The following is a 20,240-nucleotide window of genomic DNA, read 5'->3' on the forward strand; positions in this document are numbered from 1 at the left end:
TATTACGAATCAGTACGGAGACGTCTGTACCTATTTTCGAGAGGCTATCGAACACTTAAGAAAATTTCACCTTTTTGTATTCTGTCGTGCGAATTTGTTGATTCCGGACACTAAATTTCTGTTGTTCTATTCTCTCATAGATGGTGAGGACACATACTACCGGATCGGACAGCCAGCCAATAGTGCCACCACTTAGGGCCGCGAGAGGCCGGGGCCGTGGTAGAGGCCGGGGCCAAGGTAAAGTTCGAGGTGTAGCTCGTACAGCAGTTGGAGCAGCATCTGTAACACCACCAGTTACTCCAGCTCAGGAGCAAATTTCGGATATAGTTGAGCAGGCGGGACCAGCTCAGGCACCAGCTGCACCTATTGTGATTCTAGGCCTTCATGAGGCTCTAGCACAGATATTGGCAGTTTGCACTGGGCTTGCTCAGGTGGTTTCAGCTCAGGCCGCACCTGCAACTTCTCAGGCCGGGGGAGGTACTCATACCCTTATTTCCCATACTCTAGATCATGTAGTGCAGGGACTTCAGATACCAGGGGAATTTCCAGCCCAGTCGGTTTAAGCTGCTCAGGTCCCGGTAGTCCCCGTTATGGCAAACGATGAGCAGAGGAGACTTGAGAGATTTGGGAGGCTTCGACCTCCATCATTTAGCGGTGCTGAGTTAGAATATGCTCAGGGTTTTCTAGATAAGTGCCAGCGAATGCTTCAGACAACGGGTATTATGGAGACCAGTGGGGTCTCGTTCACTACTTTTTAGTTTTCTGGGGCTGCCTTCAGATGGTGGGAGGCTTATGAGAGGCGCAGACAGTTTGAGCAGTTACGTCAGGATGGCATGTTTGTGATGCAGAACGAGATGAGATTTTTTGAGTTGGCTCGTCACACAGTTTGGTTGGTTCCCATTAATAGGGAAATGATTAGGAGGTTCATTGATGGCCTCACATATCAGCTTCGGTTAATTATGACTCTGGGGAGGGTATCTGGTGATACTTTTGATGAGGTAGTTGATATTGCTCGGCAGATAGATGTAGTCCGTATTCAGGAGTGTGGTGAGAGGGAGGCCAAGAGGCCTCGTGGACCAGGTGATTTCAGCGGTGTTCCTTCAGGGGGTCAGTTTTACCGAGGCAGGGGTCGTCCTTACAGGAACGATCAGACGGGTCATCCAGTTCACCGTGGTGCATCATCCAACCATGGTTCATATAGTTCTCATCAGGGTCAGCCATTTATCGGTGCCCTTCCAGCCCAGAGTTCATCGTGTGCCCCTTCAGTTCAGGGTTCGTTTGCAATGGGTGCTTCTAGCAGTTATTCTAGTTCTCGGGGCCCGATTCAGTCCGCACCACCACCAGTACCGAGGAGCTGCTTTGAGTGCGGGGAATTTAGTCATATGTGGAGAGAGTGTCCTCGTCGCCCGGGAGGTCCAATGCAGCAGAGGAGTCAGACTATGACTTCAGCACTAGTTAATTCGCCACACGCCCAGCCAGCTCGGGGTGGAGCTCAGTCAGCTAGGGGTCGCCCAAGAGGGGGAGGCTGATCAGGCGGCGGTCAGGCATGATTCTTTATTTTTTCTGCCAGGCCAAATGCAGTAATCACGGGTGTTGTTTCAGTTTGCCACAGGGAGGCTTCTATATTATTTGACCCTGGTTCCACTTATTCGTATGTATCATCATATTTTGCTCATTATCTGGATATGCCCCGTGAGTCCTTAGTTTCACATGTTCGTGTATCTACGTGAGTAGGCGATACTATTACTGTGGACCGTGTATATCGGTCGTGTGTGGTAACTATTGGGGGCTAGAGACTAGAGTTGATCTTTTATTGCTCAGTATGGTTGAGTTCGATGCAATTCTAGGTATGGATTGGTTGTCTCCATGTTATGCCATTCTGGACTGTCACGCAAAAATTGTGACTTTAGCAATATCAGGGTTGCCGAAGATCGAATGGAGAGGTTCTCTAGATTATGTTCCCAGTAGGGTAATTTCCTATTTGAAGTCCCAATGTATGGTTGGGAAGGGGTGTTTGTCATATTTGGCCTTTGTGAGAGGTGTTGATCAGATATATTGATTAAGTACGGATAGTGCGATACTTTTCAGATGTATTTCCTGCAGACCTATCGGGTATTCCACCCGACAGGGATATTGATTTCGGTATTGACTTGGTGCTGAGCACTCAGCCCATTTCTATTCCTCCATATCGTATGGCACCAACTAAGTTGAAAGAATTGAAAGAGCAACTTCAGGAACTCCTGGATAAGGGGTTTATCAGTCCTAGTGTGTCACCTTAGGGTGCACCAGTTCTATTTGTGAAAAAGAAAGATGGTACTATGCGGATGTGTATCGACTATAGGGAGTTGAACAAAGTTACAATCAAGAATAAATATCCTTTTTCGCGTATTGATGACTTATTTGACCAGCTTCAGGTAGCGAGGGTATTCTCCAAAATTGATTTGAGATCTGGGTATCACAAGTTGAAAATTCGAGATTTGGATATTCTAAAGACGGCATTCAGGACTCGTTATGGCCACTATGAATTTCTTGTGATGTCTTTTGGGCTAACCAATTCCCAAGGAGTATTTATGCACTTGATAAATAGTGTATTCCAGCCATATCTTGATTCATTTGTCGTAGTATTTATTGATGATATCCTGGTGTACTCACGTAGCCAGGAGGAGCATGCACAACACTTGGGTATTGTATTACAGAGGCTGAGAGAGGAAAGACTGTATGCCAAATTCTCTAAGTGTGAGTTCTGGCTTAGTTCGGTAGAATTCTTGGGACACATAGTGTCCAGTGAAGGAATTAAGGTGGATCTGAAGAAGATAAAGACAGTTCAAAGTTGGCCCAGGCCATCTTCAGCTACTGATATTTGGAGTTTTCTCGGCTTGGCCGGTTATTATCGTCGCTTCGTGGGGGGTTTCTCGTCTATTGCGGAGCCTATTACGAAATTGACCCAGAAAGGTGCTCCGTTCAAGACAGCTGTGACTACAGCCCCAGTATTGGTGTTGCCTGCAGGTTCAGGGTCTTATACTATGTATTGTGATGCATCGCGTATTGGTCTCAGGGCAGGGCTGATGCAAGACGGTAGGGTGATTGCCTATGCGTCCAGGCAGTTAAAGGTACATGAGAAGAATTATCCGGTGCACTACCTTGAGTTAGCAGCTATTGTTCATGCCTTGAAGATTTGGCGGCATTATTTGTACGGTGTCCATTGTGAGGTTTATACTGATCACCAGGGTCTAAAACATCTGTTTAAATAGAAGGATCTTAATTTGCGGCAGCGGAGGTAGTTGGAGTTGCTTAAGGATTATGATATCACCATTCTCTATCACCCCGGAAAGGCCAATGTGGTGGCTGATTCCTTAAGTCGTAAGGCGTAGAGTTTGGGCAGCTTAGCATACTTACCAGTAGCAGAGAGGCCTTTAGCCTTGGATGTTCAAGCCTTGGCCAACCAGTTTGTTAGACTGGATGTTTTCGAGCCGAATCGAGTTTTTTCTTGTGTGGGTTCCCAGTCTTCTCTTTATGATCATATTAGAGAACGTCAGTATGACGACCCACATCTGCTTGTCCTTAAGGACACGGTTCAGCATGGTGATGCCAAGGAAGTCACTATTGGGGATAATGGTGTATTACGGATGCAAGGTAGGCTATGTGTGCATAATGTAGATAGTTTATGTGAGTTGATTCTCCAGGAGGCTCACAGTTCGTGGTACTCCATTCATCCAGGTGCCACAAAATATATCAGGATTTGAGGTAGCACTATTGGTAGAGGCGAATGAAGAAAGATATAGTTGGGTTTATAGCTCAGTGTTTAAATTGTCAACAAGTAAAATACGAGCATCAGAGACCGGGAGGATTGCTTCACAGACTTGAAATTCTGGAATAGAAATAGGAGCGTATTACCATGGATTTCGTAGTTGGGCTCCCACAGACTTTGAGAATTTGATGATGTTTGGGTGATTGTAGATCAGTTTACCAAGTCCGTGCATTTCATTCCAGTTGGTACTACTTATTCTTCGGAGCGGTTGGCTGAGATTTATATCCGCGAGATTGTTCGCCTACACGGTGTGCCAATGCCCATCATTTCAGATCGGGGCACACAGTTCACTTTACAGTTTTGGAGAGCAGTGCAGCGAGAATTAGGCACACAAGTTCAGTTGAGTACAACATTTCACCCTCAGACGGACGGACAGTCAAAGCGCACTATTCAGATATTGAAAGATATGCTACGCGCTTGTGTTATAGATTTTGGAGGTTCTTGGGATCAATTTTTGCCACTGGTAGAGTTTGCTTACAATGATAGCTATCAATCAAGCATTCAAATGGCTCCGTATGAGGCTTTATATGGGAGACGGTATCGGTCTCCGGTGGGTTGGTTCGAGCCGGGTGAGACTAGGCTATTGGGTACTAATTTGGTGCAGGATGCTTTGGAGAAGGTTAAATTGATTCAGGAGTTGCTTCGCACGACGCAGTCTAGACACAAGAGTTATGCCAACCGGAAAGTCCATGATGTTGCTTACATGGTTGGGGAAACGTTTCTGCTCAAGATTTCACCCATGAAAGGTGTGTTGAGGTTCGGGAAGAAGGGCAAGTTGATCCCTCGGTATATTGGGCTGTTTGAGGTGCTTAAGAAGATTGGAGATGTGGCTTATGAACTTGCATTGTTGCCTAGTCTATCGAGTGTTCCTCCAGTGTTTCATGTATCTATGCTCCGAAAGAATGTCGGGGATCCGTCTCATGTTTTGGATTTCAGCACAATGCAGTTGGATGGTAATTTGACTTATGATGTGGAGCCGATGGCCATTTTAGACCGGCAAGTTCGAAAGTTGATATCAAAGAACATAGCTTCAGTGAATGTGCAGTGGAGAGGCCAACCAGTCGGACAAGCTACTTGGGAGACTGAGCGGGAGATGCAGAGAAAATATCCACACCTATTCGAGACTCCTGGTATAATTCTAAACCCGTTCGAGGATGAATATTTGTTTAAGAGGGGAAGAATGTAATGACCCAGCCAGTCATTTTGAGTATTACAACCCCGCTCCCCCCCATTTACTGCTGAATTTATGCTTTACAGTTGTTATGTGACTTGCTGGGGTGATTGGTTCGGGTCCTGTGAGGTTTTGGAATTAATTAGAACACTTAGTTCTAAGGTTTAAAGCTTAAGTTAAAATAGCGATCGGATGTCGACTTATGTGTAAACGACCCCGAAAAATATTTGCTAAGGAAATTAAGGTTTCGTGGTGCCGAACTAGGCTTACGTGAGTAAAGGAAAAATTTGAAAATATATATATATATATATATATATATATATATATATATATATATATATATATACACACACACACACACACACACACACATTTCTGCGGTCCACTAAGTGACCGCAAAATCACTCTATGAACCGCATAATGGCCACAAAGTGAAGCATGTTAGGCCAAGTTTGGAGATCAGGTTTGCGGCGCATTATTCGACCGCAGAACAGTTCTGCGGTGCATTGTGTGATCGTAGAACAGGTATGCAGGCCGCATAATGACTGCAGACTGAAACAGTGTTGCCCAGTTCCGGAGGGCACTTTTTGTGACCCATTATGCGGGCCGCAGGAGCATTATGTGGTCGCATATGCGACCGCAAAATGTGTTTCAGGGATTCATTTTTCTGGTTTTATAAACCTGACCCCATTCTTATAAAACACTATTAGGGGTCATTTTGAAGGGTTTCATCTGATATTTTAGAGAGAGATGAGAGAATCTAAGAGAGAGAAAGTGAAGACCTAGTCATTTGCCCATAAATTCTTATTCAAGGTTTAAAGATTTCACAAGGATCTTGGTAGGGCTTCAAAGAGGTAAGAATTTCTAACCCTAGTCTTCAATTTGGAGTTTGGGTAAAGATGGGTGATTGGGAGTATGGTTCTTGGGTGTAAAAGTATTATTTATACATAACACGTACAAATAAGGTTTGTGAAAAGATTATTGAGTTCAAATGGGTAAAGATTAGGTTTAAAATGATAGAAATCTTCAAAGACTTTAACTGAAGGTTTGAGGGTCGAGTTGAGGTCGGAATTTGGTGGAATTTGTATGGTTGGACTCGTGGTTGGATGGGCGTTCACAGTTTATATATTTTATCGGGTTTTGAGGTGTGGGTCCCACGGGCAATTTTTGAGCACAATTTCGGATTTTTGTTGAAAAATTTATATTTTCGTATGGAATTAATTCCTATAATTTGAATTTATTGAATCGAATTAATTGTAACTAGATTAGAGGGTTTCGGAGGCCGATTCGGGAGGCAAAGGCTTATTGGAATAAAGAATTGCTCTGATTGAGGTAAGTAACAGTTCTAAATTTGGTCATGAGGGTATGAAACCCAGGATTATGTGTTATGTGATTGGTTTTGAGGTGACTCACATGCTAGGTGACGGGCGTATGGGTGTGCGCCGTAGGAATTGTGACTTGGTCAAATTCCATGGAACTGTGTAGTTGAATAATCTGTGGTTATCTGTACATTCTCCATGTAGTAGAGAAATTGAACCACAAATCATGTTTAGATTATGTGTTGACACTGTAGGGACCCACAGAGGTCGTGTACATGTTGAATTTTCTACTAAATTATTGTTTTGTACTCTGTCACAATTTACTTGTTTATATTATCTTAGTCTCTATTGTTCATTATTGATGCATCATACCGTTGTTGTTTGGGCTGATTATCATGATTATTGAGAGCCCGAGACACTGGAGAGATTTATGACTGAGTGAAGTCGAGGACCTGATTGTGAGATATTATACTATAGCACGTGAGTTGTCCGTGCAGCACGTGAGTTGTCTGTGCAGATCCAGATATTATACTATAGCAAGTGAGTTGTCCGTGCAGCACGTGAGTTGTCCATGCGGATCCAGATATTGATACTATAGCATGTGAGTTGTCCGTGCGGATTATAGTGCTTGGGCTGTAGGATTCCCTCCGGAGTCTGTACCCACCCCCAGTGAGCGCAGGTACCTACTGAGTACCAATGTTGAGTGTTGAGTGCTAAGTGAATGGAATGCCTAAGTGATTGTGGTCCTCAGAGGATGCATTTGATTTCATTACTGCTGTACTTCAGCTGTCATATATCACTATTTTGGAAATTTCTGACAGATATTATCTTATGTTTCAGTTGAACTTGACATGAAATTACTATTTTGACCTTAAATATTGAACTTGAAAGTATGCCTACCTTATTATGTTGGAAATTATTGTAATTGGATTCAGTTGTGAAGCTCGTCACTACTTTCAGTTCTTTATTTAGTATTGTTACTTGCTGAGTTAGTTGTACTCATACTACACCCTATACTTCGTGTGCAGATCTAGGTGTTCCCAGACATAGTGGGTGTTGATTCTTTCGCATAGTTGATTTTTCGGAGATTCAGAGGTAGCTGTCGTGTTTCACAAACCTTGTTTCTCCTTCCCTATCTCCTTGTTTACTGTATTTGGTCTCAAACTATTATAGACCATGTTTTCCAGACTTGTATTCATATTAGATGCTCATGTACTCAGTGACACCGGGTTTTGGGAGTGTTTATAGTTGTACTTGTGAGATTTCTTCCACTGAATTTAATTGTTGTGTTTTCAAATTTAAACGATATGTGGTTTTCTTATATTGTCGGCTTGCCTAGTATTGAGATAGGCGCCATCACGACAGGTGAGATTTTGGGTCGTGACAAGTATGGTATCGATAAAAAACTACTTGGCAATTTTAAGACAGTATATGCAATGTTATATAATAACAATAAATTAATCTAACATTTAATGATTCAAAGAACAAAAAATATGTATATGTAGGGTATTCAAAATTCAAAATCTGTGGCTAGAGATATCGATAAACTCAAAATGGAGTCATACTGAAATAAAGTTTCACCGGCCAAGAATCATATAAATTTTTAGATAGCCAATTAAAGTGAATTTTAAATTAAAGATAATATCTTAACTTGCATCATTATAAAGATAATTATTATTGAATTATATATAATATTTTAGAAATGAGTCACGTCGTAACCAAAGAATCGTTCATATTGTGCCAACCTTTGTGCTTTGCCATAGCTCATAAATACAAGTTATTATTTCGCTTTGTGACTATTTTTAGGTTCCAATGACACCAATAAGAATGGTGCAAAAATAAAATTATCACGTCCAGATTTGAGAAAATATTATCCTTTTTTCATGTAGTATTTCTTAATTAATATCTACCGATTATCTATAATTATCTAGAAGGTTTAAATTTTAAGGTTATTTACATATAATTCAAATAACTTATATATTTAACATGGTTAATGTCAAATATCAAAATGGAGTCATACTAGAAAAAAAATCACTGGCTAAAGAATTTTTTAAATTTTAGATAGCCGACTAAAATGAGTTTTGAATTAAGGATAATATTTTCACTTACATTATTATAAAAGTTATTATTATTGAAAAATAAAGTTTTAGAAACTGAAATTTTAAAATTGAAAAGAATCATTTACTACCTCTGTTCTAGTTTATGTGAACCTATTTTCTTTTTGGTCCGTTCCAAAAAGAATGACCATTTTCTAAATTTGGTAACTTAGCTTAAACTTATAATTTTACCATTAATAAGAAGCTTTTATAACCACACAAATACTCTGGGGCCCTTTTTTGATTTGTTTAGGACCACAAATTTCAAAGGTCTTCATTTTTTATTAAACTCCGTGCCTAGTCAAATATGTTCAAATAAATTGGAACGGAGGGAGTACTATTTTTTGGATCCAATGATACCAGCGAGAATGGTACCAAAAAAAGAAAAATAGAATTATAACTAGAAGATTTGAGAAATGTTTAATTATTTTCATGTAGTGTTTCTTAATTAATATCCAATGATTATCTATATTTATCGAGAAGGTTTAAATTTTAAGATTATTTACATATAATCCAAATAACTCAAATATTTAACATGGTTAGTGTCCGAGCATCCGCGCGGGTGCTAATACAAGTAATATAAAGTAGGCAGAATAGCCTAAATGACACTTATACTTGTGCCACTTTGTCATGCTGGTCCCCAAACTTATCATTTTGCTTATTGAACACTTACACTCATTCAAAACTAATTTTCTAAACCCCTCTGACCATTGACCGAGCTTATGTAGCATTGACATAGCATAGGTGGATAAATTATGTGTAACACACGCGTGTAAAGAGAGTGATACTAGTGATTTTGATTAAAAATGAATTAAACTATAAAAAAAAAAGTAAAGTTAATAAGTTAATTAAAATTACCACCCTCCCCCTTTCAATTTTCTTTTCTTTCTCAATTTCTCCCATATTTCTTCTCGCCCCCAATTCATCTTTCCCCCTCCCTCTTTTCCCCTACACACTACTGTAAACAATGGATGAGCCTTCAAAATCACAAAATCAGGCAGAAATATACTATTTTTCTCTATTTCTTTAATAAAAGAATCTTTTACATTTCTTATTTCTTTTTATGTTTAATCAAAACCCAACTGATTAGGATTCCGGCGAGTTTCGTTCCTCCTACGATGCTGCTCCAGCGACCTACCCGTAGTAGTAGCGTCATTGGTTCCGACGACTCTTTAGGTTGACGAACAGATCTGTTTTGATTCCGACGACACTGTTCTGTTTAATCAAAACCCTCTCACTAATAAATAATTCCACTGCCTTTTCGTTTGCTGCACTTAGAACTCCAGTCATGGTCCCTCCAGCGTAAGCCAGCTCCATGGATGGATATTTAACATTATTAGGGGCTTTAAATGTCAATGATCTGAGCCTATACCATTACGCTCATAATTACTTACACTAACTGGAAATAAAATGCCAAAGTTTATTTCATATTTGTTACAATTCGCTGCTAATGAGTTCGAATCTTTGGGCGTTCACTACCCCAACGGCTACTGATTTTTGGCTTAGTGTTCTTGCATATCTGGAGTTTTGCTTTTTGTTGAAGATTTGCAGCACTTGTGTGTGCTTGCGCGCTTCGGTGTTACTGTCTCCCTTAGAAAATCTTCTATTGCTTGGTGGTATTTTGAAAAGATTTTTTCAGAATTCCAAATTCATGACCCATTTGAAACATTTTGTTTTAGGCGTTTTTTAGGGTTTTGGTTTTTTTGACTCGTTCAAATCACATAATATACTTATGTATGTTAATCCATAATTTCAGAAGCCAAAATAATATTATTATTATTACTACATTATATATATAAAAAAAATAAAATTCGAACAAACATGGGAAAAACAACACTATTTTCACCCGTTCAAAATGCCACTGTTCATAATTCCGTATATTAATCCATAATTTCAGAACTAATAGTATTCAAAACAGTCACATTTTTATTAAAACAATACTGTGATTATGGACAAAAACGCAACTAAAATAAATTGTCATGAAATATAACACCATTATTTATGCATATGTATATTAATCCATAATTTCATAATTAAAACACTAATTAAAAGAGTCATGTTTTTGACATAGAATAATCTAAACATGTATCATTAAACAACACGTTTTAATATTACTCTATTCATGCCGTATTATATTATCTAGTTAGATGTAAGACGGCGTCTGATACCAATTGTTAGAACATGACAGCGGAAGCAAGCCTTCAATTCAGGTATTACATACATGTAAACTAGAAAATGATATAATTACGAGATTATGAACCACTAACCTCTTGAAAACGTTGCACATGTCCTCCTTAGAGTAATAATCCAGGGCTGCAGTCTTCTGATATGGTCCTAGTAAAACCTTGGACTAATTTGCTTTGAGTGGGCAAGAACACTACAACTCTAAAAGTAAGCCATCAGGTGAAAAATGTCTTCCTTATGTAGACTCGTTCATCAGCCAAAGAGGGCTCCAAAAACGTGTATGATTCTGCTTGTGCAAGTAGAATCCTACTCTAAATCTACAGGATGACTTTTTTCCCAAGTCTCTTCTTTTACCCCAAATCAGTCCAGGTTTTTACTAGGTATAGTAGGGACCTGAGAAATAGTAAGAGGCTAGCAATTATAGCATAATTTTAAAATTTGGATGAATTAATTCCTACTATAATTAATTGTAATTTATTTCACTAAAAAACTGTAATTGAACTCCTTAATATGAATTTTGAACATTTACTAACACTTATTTAAACTCCCCATGTTAGGATCATAAATACCAGTTAATTAAATTAAATCACTGATAATTTTATTTAATCAACTAATTAAATCCTCTATAATTCCGCTTAAACTATTTCATGTGACGGATACAAAATCCACTGGCCGGATTTTCACATGAAAACTTATAAGCTTACATAAAGGGGTATCATCAAACTCAAAACCGAGTCATGGATTCTATCAACTAATTATTATTTCACAAATGCTATTTGTTATTGTCCAATCTATTAGGCGTACACTAACTCTGAATAGAGTTGTACCTTTTGATAAATCAAAACAATAACCAAATCACATTGATCATAATAATTATATCAATATTAGGAGTATAAGCTCATTTAATGAATTAGAAAAAATATTTTATATATATTCAGTATAAAAATATCTTTTCTCTACTTGGTCCGTTCAATATACACTAAATATACTAGCACAAGAAGTCGGAGTAAAACCACTCCCATAATCAAGACAAATTATACTATAATCTTGTGCTGCAATCATCAAGATATTTTGCCCAATAATATCTTCGATTGTGAACATAGTTTATTAATTATGAGAACCAACAATTTAATCTTTTGTGCATGAGCTAAGACTTCATACACTAAATTGTCTACTACATAACTAAAGGACACACATATAATAAATGATCTATTTAAAATAGTACTTTATTGAATTGAATAAATTAAATAAATAATTATTCCATAAAGAATAAAATACAATACTATGTCTAAAATGCATGGTTAATAGTATGTCTCAACACAAGGGCTACAATATCTTGACTTCCATTAAAAAAAGAAAACATGAATCAAACTTGTACATAATTAAACAGGATATTTTGTTCCTGCATACTAAATTATCACATGGTGATTAGGATTGACTTTGAGAAAGTTCAAAAGAATATTATTCATTGGCAGAAGCTACAGATTGAAAATGCAAACACACACTGTAGCATAATGTCACAACTCGCACTTTGGGGTTGTGACTTCGGTCAAGAACTGGTGGGAAAAGGCTCTTCTGATTGTCTAACGTAGGTTTGTCTACTCGGGCAACTTGGACTTTTTAATTTTAAGCATATATAAGGGGGTATATGTAATGAAAGCTCCGACCTGCTTCCCCCATACGTACTGCCACCGAGCCGTATAGAATGAACTACCTTGGAGGCGACCTCAAGGGCCTGCCTGGATGACTCAAAGGAGTGCCCTAGGTATCCATATGAGTTTGGGAACTCTATGGACGGCGCAACGCCTTCGGTCTAGCGTTGGGCATCAAGTAGGCACTGGAGGCTCGATGTGTGGGACGGCCAGCCCCGCGGGCTGTCGAATGTTGGAAAGAGACCTCCGTGCCGATTGGATACTTGATGCACCTATCTTAGGGGTATCATGTGCCGACTTATGAGCATGGCTTGGGTTCAACCATGCAAGCAAGGGTCCGTTGGCCTAAACGTGCAGGTGTGGGCGACACTGCACTTTTCAGTATGGAAGTGTGTTGCGAGGGCTATGTATGGGCATGGCACGAAAGACGCGCATGACAATGGCCAAGGACTAAAGGTTGCCTTACTCGGGCGAAGCACGAGCTAGTTGCGGATGCACTAGGCGAGTGTCAAGCTTGAGGATGGACTGTGCACGCAAGAGCGATGCTCAGTCTTAGGCGAAGGACAAGACATGTCCTAAGCCAAACCCCCAGGGCGCACATGGATTGTGATCCTAAGATGAAGCGCCACGACATGTCTAGGGCCAAGTGCCTAGACATCCTATGGTCGGCACAAGTTGGGGCATGCCTTCAAGGCAGGCCTCACCAACAGGTACAGGATCGTGCTTGAAAACCTGGGAAAGGATTAAGGCTGGCCTGCAGCGAGGGGAACTGCATGCGCCGCGTGGGCGAGTCGGTGCCGCTAGCTAATATAGGGAAATGGGCCCGTGACATAGCTAGGCGGGCCGGTTGTTTGAATAATAACACAGAAATAATATTCACCGTCTATGACAATTAATGGAGCACTAAGACATGATAATCAACAAGAATAGAAAGATAATAGAGGACAAAAAGATCACAAGCCGAGACGAGCAAATTAACTACTATAGTAAAGAACTTTACAATTGCTAGTCCCCATTAAAATACTCAAGAGACTACAGACTCCGAATGAAAGAACCCGCTTTACTCACGAACCATTTTTTTACCGTGCTTGTGATACTTCTCGCTGCTTTTGCTCTATCTCGGTGTGTCTTCAACTAAGGTCTGAGGAGAATCCCTCTAGTTATAGTTGAACAGAGCCGTGGGCTCAAAGAATACTACAGGAAGATAATCTTCCATCACATATACCAAACTTGGTCATCAAGAACCTCGGCCAACCAAGTTAATTGGCACATGCCAATTAATGAGTCACAGTTGCTAATTAATGACACGGTACAGATTGTGGTTACCTATATAGTAGCTAATTTTATATAAAGCCGTGGAAGCAGAGGCTTTTAGAGAACAACGAGTGGGGCAAAGCTACAACTAAGTAACCTAGTTTCTCAAGATTTGTGGTGAAGGAACAAAACAATGGCTACTAAACCTGGCATTCTCACAGAGTGGCCTTGGGCACGCCTTGGGAACTTCAAGATACTCTTTCTTGAATTCCTAATTATTTTTCGCCCTTTCTTTTGCGGTCAAAACATGTTATGTTATGCTTAAAGTATATTCGAAAGCACGTATTTAAAATGAGGTGTCTTTTAGAAGTTATGTCAGTACTGAGTTACGTACATCTCTTTCTTTTTTTCTTCTTTTTGCTGTTGGAACACATATTCCTCGATTGATGCATCAGTACTTGCACCGAGTTACTTCCGGTCCCACATAAAAGTGAACAAGAAGATTGTGTGTGTTCACTTTGTTTTGCCTATTGTTTCCCTATTTCTTTGTGGGGGGGGGGCGGGGGGGGAGTACTATATTATCATGGAAGGATGATGTACGGTTGTCCAGAAGAGAAAGGAAGAAAAGGACTTCCGTTTAGTGCTTCAATTCTAATATAGTAGTAATTAAATTTGACAGATTTAAGGAAAAAATTCTTTCTTATTAATATAAGTATCTGGTGTTTTCAAAAGCTGTACAATTTGCTGGCTGTTTTGATAAAATTCTCATAGTACTCGTACGATATTACCTTTTCTAGCTTCTACTTTTAAATGTAAAAAGTAACAACCTAATTAGCTCCATGCAAAATTTTAATGTTTTCAGATCCTGGTTACCTTTATGTAGTATTTGCATTGACAAGCTTAATGCATTCAACTTTTGTATTCTTTTCTTCCTTCTATTTCTTTTTCGATAGGATTTTGTGCTGAATTTATCATGAAGTTATTATAGCTAGAATTTTGCTAAACTCTTTACTTTTTCTTTTTGAAATAATTTGTTGGGATGAAGTACTTGCTTTTGGCACCATTTGTGGGTCATAGCATGTACTCTTTCATCATGAGCAAAGATGAAAGCCAAAGGGACATCTCATACATATTCATACTCCCATATCTACTCTCAAGAATAATTGAGAATAATTCACAACCAAATATGGACATCTCTATCTCGCTACAAGACTGCTAAGAGTAATAATCGGATTCTAGACAAGAGCATTGAATTTGATCAAGTTGATCGAGAAAGCAACTGGTATGTACTTCCCACCCTCAAGCCTTCATTCTTTCACCCACTCCACAGTAGTAGTAGTAGTAAGTGAAATATATATACTATCATACCTGTCCCTGTCCCTGGCCGTCTGGCCCCCCAATCTTCATTCCAAAAGAAAGTAAAAGATGAGAAAAGTTCTTTCAATGAGCTGCCCCTTCTTCATTAAGAAAGGTTTGATTTTGGAGCGCATACTTAAACCACTATAAACTCGGAGCAAATTCAACATCGGCAAATCAATCCTTATGACACGTTTTAAGGTCATTTGGACCTAGATTCAAAGCGCACAGTATCCATTAGTAGGCTAGACTGCTGCAAATGTTATCAAAACCACTCTACCTACAACTTTTGGTGATTGTGGAACAAATCTTAGTGCGCAGTTGAGTTTATGCAAAACCCACAACATTGGGAGTTGTGGTGGCGCAGAACTCCAACTGAGTTTAGGTGAATCCTACATATTCGAGATGATGGCGGGGTAAACATCAACAACTTTGAATCCCTAAGGGGGTGGTGTATGTAACAATTTAGACAAATCTCGCATCGGCAAAACACACCCTAGTGACGTCTTTTAAGACCAATCAGACCTAAGCCTATCACTGGTGGCCAAATCTGCTACAACTAGGCCATTTTGAGCTCTAAAATTTATGATGCAACATTTAGGTTTTGTCCAGCCGAATATGTTATTGGAAAGTTTCAGTAAGAACATAAGCTATACCTTACAGGAGTCAGAATCATGTACTAGGTTGCACATGTCTAAACCACGCTTTGGACAGTACTAATTAGATTTTAATAGTGTCCGAAAGGAATTCACCAAGCGAAAAGAACATGCAAATAAAGTACATGACATGATTTGTTTAAGGTTGAAGTGTTTTCTGTAGGGATGATCAGATCATACTTAATGGGTTGGTATTCTACATTGCGTACCTGAAGTTTCAACAGACTCATCACTTGCCTTTATGGAGAACTGATGGGATCATAATAACTGCCTTGATGCATATCGGTCCTGTCGAGTTTCTCTATTATTGGCTTCACAGAGCTCTGCATCACCATTTTCTCTACTCTCGTTATCATTCCCATCATCACTCCTCCATTGTTACTGAGCCCATCACTTGTAAGTCGTCTTCAGAAATGTTCTGTATCATTTGTTTTATTTGATGTAGTTTTCAGAGGTAGAACGATCAGTCTTGGAGAAAATACATCAGATATTTAAACAAGGGGCTTAAGTTCTGTACACTACACTGATAATATAAATATTTTGTAAGTTATCAGAACAGTCAACTCTCTCTGACATAGTAACCTACAAAATAATATCTGCGCACATAATGTGGAAAAATCTTTATGCTGTCAGTAAATATGATTTAAATTCTTAAGCAAATAACTACCTCAAGTAAAATGAGATGAATGAGAATATAAGTACTTTGCAGAATGGCTAATTTCTGCATGTTAAAGACCTTCCCTAGCCTCAGTTTAATTTCAATGACAATCAATTACCTATATGCAAAGACTTACAAAGCAAATTTCTTTTATTTTGGCAGCTGTCATTCATCCGTTTGCTTAGATCGTAGCATATTTAACGCTCTTTCTTATACCAGCAACCACAACACTTTTCACTGGAACTGCTTCTATAGCTTCACTTGGTGCTTACACCACCTATATTGATTTCATGAACTATATGGGGCATTGCAACTTTGAGCTCATTCCTAAGTGGATGTTCTCTGTGTTTCCCCCTCTCAAGTACTTGATGTATACGCCCACGTGAGTCTGTTTCCCCTATATTTCAATTTTTATATTTACAGCATCAACAATGCTTTAGTTTTGGTTTTGCCTCGACAAGACTTAACTAACCACGTGTTTTTCCATTCTGCAGTTTCTTTTTGTAATTTTATTTTAATTAAGTCGCCTTTGGGGGTGGGGGGTGGTGAAAATATGAATGAGGGGTAATAAAACTGAACGTCCTCAAAAAATAAAAGAGAGTTGGACATTCCCAACTCTTTACAATATGATTGCAGAAATTGATGTTGTGCTGTGTGATATGCAGTGGAGTTACATGCAGGTAAATAGCACTTCTCTGTGTAACACAGCTAAACATATAGTAACAAACATTAGCATCACAATTAGCCTATCCATTAGCATCATACACAAAAGTACTTTTGGTTTCATATTCAACTTTCATTTACAATAGTCAATAGCTATCTCTAAAAGTGATTTGAAATATCATAGGAAATTAATTGGGTGAAGAAATGGTATTCGAGACTATTGCAAGTAAAAAGGGAATTTACTAGAAACCTTTAATGATTAATTTCACCTACTTTATCCATAATAATGGTAAAGTTAGAAATTTATTTTTTATCGCACTAAAGTAATTGAAACTTTACCTGCTATAACACTAAAGTAATTGAAACTTTACCCGCTATAACACTAAAGCAAGGAAACTTTATCAACTATAACAAAAGTGATCACATAACTTTTTTGTCACATTAACTAATTGAAATTTACCCACTATACCAGTAAAGTTACTAAACTTTACCACTATAATCACAAAACCTACCTATTAAGATGATTTTACTGTTAAAATGGTAAGTTCATTGACCACAAAATGTTGTTTGGAAGTTTGGCTTGGGGATGACTGATCATTAGGAAACACTCAAATCAAGTATGTAAACACAAAAAACCTAGCTCATTTGAAGGAATAGTGCAACGTAAAAGGTTCAAATGCACAGTTCCCCCCCCTCCCCCCTAGAATCCCCTTAGAAACAGAATCTACAACAAAGATACTCTACGCATAGTTATAACTTTTCATTTTTTTCACTTCCAGAAGAATAATGTTTCTTCATATTCAGGGGACCCAAGATGTAATTCGTCATGTCCTTAAAAAAAAAAAATGTAATTCGTCATGCATATCTACAAGGTAGCAGAGCAGTTTAATTAAAAGTGACAAGAGAGATACAACTTGGGTACAGCCAAAGTTAGAGGCCTCAGTGAACAGAAATTTTGTATTTGCTTCTAACTTTTGTTCACGAGGGAAATAAAGGGAAAAATGGAAATAGAAGTCTTCTTTCAAATGTATTTTTTCCTACTGACTATACAGAATAGTATCCCTGAATTTTGTTTTACTTTTTTACCACTAATGTCAAATCTTTGATGGCACAGGTTCCACTCACTACATCACACTCAATTTAGAATAAATTATTCGCTTTTTATGCCATTGTATGACTATCTGTATAGTACAGTGGACAAGTCGTTAGATACATTGTATGAAAAGTCACTTGAGAGGAAAGCTGAATTACCTGACGTGGTGCACCTAACACATCTAACAACCCCAGAATCTATCTACCATCTCAGACTAGGGTTTGCATCCTTGGCCTCGAGGCCCCACGCTTCCAAGTGGTATATCTTGTTAATGTGGCCTGTTACGCTATGGTCATTTTTTATTACTTGGATTTATGGTCAAACATTTGTTGTCGAGAGAAATTTATTCAGGAATCTTAAACTACAAACTTGGGCTATCCTAAAGTACAGGAAACAAGTAAGAACTTATTGTTAATCATGACTAGTTGTATGTTCTGGATTGTTAAAGCGACTTGCCTAATTTTTTATTTTGTTCAGTACTTTATGCAAGGGCAAAGAGATACTATTAACAATTTGATTGAGGAAGCCATCATGGAAGCTGATCAGAAAGGCATAAAAGTTTTGAGCCTTGGACTCCTAAATCAGGTAAGTAAACCTATAAAAAATCAAATAATTCTCATCTTTACTTTATATGAATATATAAGAAAAATGCATGATCTCTACCTAAAATGCAATTTTCTTGAGAAAAACATTATGTTAGCTATGGCAGATATTCACTATTACGGAGTAAATGAATTAAAAAGAATTCTCCCATCACCCTATATCCAATGTTTGTTGGCTGGACAAAAGAGGGTTCCAGTTGATACTTACAATTATACACAAATGCAACGTTCTAGCAGGAAGAGCAGCTAAACAATAATGGTGAACTTTACATAAGGAAAAATCCTCAGTTGAAAGTGAAGGTGGTTGATGGAAGTAGTTTAGTTGTTGCTGTGGTCCTAAACTCCATTCCTAAGGGAACTTCCCAAGTGGTCCTTAGAGGTCGTTTGTCCAAAGTTTCTTGCTCCATCGCCCTTGTTTTGTGTCAAAGAGGAATTCAGGTATCTCTGACAATTAATCTCCTCCATCACCTTGTTTCCCTTTTTCTCATTCATTACAATTTTTATATATAGGTTATCATGTTAGATGAAGAAGAGTGCAAGAGACTTAAAGCAAGGCTTACCCCTGAGGCTGCAACTAATTTGGTCCAGTCAAAGACCTATTTATCAAAGGTATAAACCAAAATACATTGAAAAATAATAACCTAAATCTTGATGATTTATAACAATTCCCTTCGTCTCCCCCCTCTATCCTAACCCAAAGTTTTGTCATTATATCGAGCTTCGAACAATTCCGGATTTTAGAAAGTTCAATATAGAAAAGAATCCTCCCCCGTATCTCCTGTCTCCTGTCTATAGATTTAAATGAAGGTTCTTGATTGAAGTATTATATTGCAGATATGGCTAGTAGATGATGGATTGAGTGAAGAAGAACAACTGAAAGCGCCAAAAGGAACATTATATATTCCTTTTTCACAATTTCCACCAAGAAAAGCTCGCAAGAATTGCTTCTACTTCAACACACCAGCCATGATTATTCCAAAACATCTTGAAAATGTAGACTCTTGTGAGGTTGGAAAAGATCATTTAATTTACTTAATTTCTCTGTACTAATTTGATTGTGCGTAAATAACAAAAGAATTCATAAGTGATATTGTTCTAATTCTAGAATTGGCTGCCAAGAAGAGTGATGAGTGCCTGGAGAATAGCTGGAATTTTGCATGCGTTGGAAGGTTGGAATGAGCATGAATGTGGTGACATGATGCTTGATATTGAGAAAGCGTGGAAAGCTAGTCTTGATCATGGTTTTCGCCCATTGAAAATGACTTCTGCTGCTTAATCAAAGGGTTAAAATTATATTTAGACTGCTCCTATTATTATTGTATCTTGGATTTGTGGTGACTTAGAACCTTGTAAAATATTTCCTCCAACACCTTTGCAACAGAACTAGTTTGTTGTTCAAGGTGTTGCCTTCTAGAAGTTCTTCCAAGAAAATTTACACTTTCGTTGGATAAATAAAAAGCAGGTACAATGCTAATCTACTAGAGCCATGTATAGTAGATTAGCAAAACTCATATATATAAATATATAAAAGTTTAAGGCATGTTTTTCAGATTTGGCTTAAGGCCACCTATTCTATTGAAATGCCCCTAGACCAATCCTCTTTTTCCCCGGCCCATGCTCCTCCACCCAACCCCCTAAAACGTTGTGACAGTGGGTTACTATGAGCTACAAGGATAGTATGTTTATGTTCTTAGTACACATTGGCACTCACAACCGACAGACTTTCAC

General features: G+C 38.5%; 2 pseudogenes; one reads left to right on the forward strand and one right to left on the reverse strand.

The window, feature by feature from the left end:
- Positions 1–14,655, reverse strand: part of LOC104097901 (very-long-chain aldehyde decarbonylase GL1-5-like) — a 167,753-nt pseudogene extending 153,098 nt beyond the window's left edge.
- The window catches only part of LOC104100479 (very-long-chain aldehyde decarbonylase CER1-like), a 168,847-nt pseudogene extending 148,786 nt beyond the window's left edge, over positions 1–20,061 (forward strand).
- Positions 20,062–20,240: the final 179 nt, after the last annotated feature.

Source organism: Nicotiana tomentosiformis, chromosome 1, assembly GCF_000390325.3.
Source record: "Nicotiana tomentosiformis chromosome 1, ASM39032v3, whole genome shotgun sequence".
Lineage (NCBI taxonomy): Eukaryota > Viridiplantae > Streptophyta > Magnoliopsida > Solanales > Solanaceae > Nicotiana > Nicotiana tomentosiformis.